A 1,247-nucleotide genomic window follows, 5' to 3' on the forward strand; every position below is an offset into this window, starting at 1 on the left:
AGTGGATTCCGACTCAGTGGTCCTCTGGGGCAGGGTGGAGCTGCCCTGAGGGTCTCTGAGACTGACTCTTCGCAGGAGTACAAAGCCCATTCGGAAGCGGGGAGAGGAAGCGGTCCCTGTGCCTCCTTGCGTGATCCATTTCTCAACAGAACTGTCTTTCTCCTTGTCAAAGTCTGGACTGGAGTATTTTGGTTTGACTTTGATAGCCAGGAGAGGCCGGACTTTTCCGGTGATAGTTTCACAAACACAACAGTAGCCGTCCATCCCTGAGAGTGAGGTTGTTAAGACAACAGAGACGAGGAGATCAAGAACTCAAACTCACTCTCGGCGAACGTCCCTGTGGGTTTCTGAGACTGGAACGTTTTACGAGTACAAAGCCTCCTCTTTCTCCTGAGAAGTGGCTAGTGGTTTTGAACTGCTGACTTGGCGGGTAGCAGCCCAACGTGTAACACTCATTTATTGCTTCCAACACTCAGTTAAGGATCCCTGGTGGCGCAGTAGGCTAAGCATTGAGCTCCTAACCAGAAGGCCAGTGGTTCAAACCCTCCAACTACTCCTTGGGGGGAGGAGGCAGCTTTCAGCTCCCCGCAGTTGGTGGCCCATTCAGCCTGCCACCAGGCTCCTTTGTCTGCCTCCACCCAGTGCTCACGGGAACCCCTGAGACTTTTCCACACTGAGAGGTAGCCAACTGATGAAACGGAGTGTGTCTCAAAGGAGAAAAACATTTCCTATTTGTTTTTGGCATTTTTGAGGGGGTTGTTTGGGGGCTTAAAAAAATAACAGCCACTGCCATTGAGTTGATGCTGCCTCACTGTGACCCTAGAGAACGGGAAGGAACCTTAAGGGTTTCTGAGACTGGAACCTTTACATCTTTGGCCCCCGGAGAGGCTTGCGATTTTGAACTGCTGAACCTTGTGGTTAGTAGCCAAACTTGAAAGAAACCCACTATGCTACCAGGGCTCCTCAAGTAAAGGGGGATATTGAACCTATTTATAGTGTAGGAGTTATTCTGATTTTTATTATCTTAGCATGACCTGTTTTCGTTTCCTTAACAAATGACTAGCTTGTGACATTAGGCCAGAACACATGGACTGTTCGGTAGAGTAACTCGGCTACAGAATCCGCTCCATGGCAGAGTTCGATGGAATGTACACGTCTGAGTCCCAGGGAGAATTCAAATAAATGGTTCCCCTGTGCTCTCCCTCCTGTGGCACGACAGCCATTGACCACTAGGTACAAGAGTAGAA

This window comes from Echinops telfairi, unplaced genomic scaffold, assembly GCF_000313985.2.
Source record: "Echinops telfairi isolate 266 unplaced genomic scaffold, ASM31398v2 ScPeMD7_2565;HRSCAF=3150, whole genome shotgun sequence".
Taxonomy (NCBI): domain Eukaryota; kingdom Metazoa; phylum Chordata; class Mammalia; order Afrosoricida; family Tenrecidae; genus Echinops; species Echinops telfairi.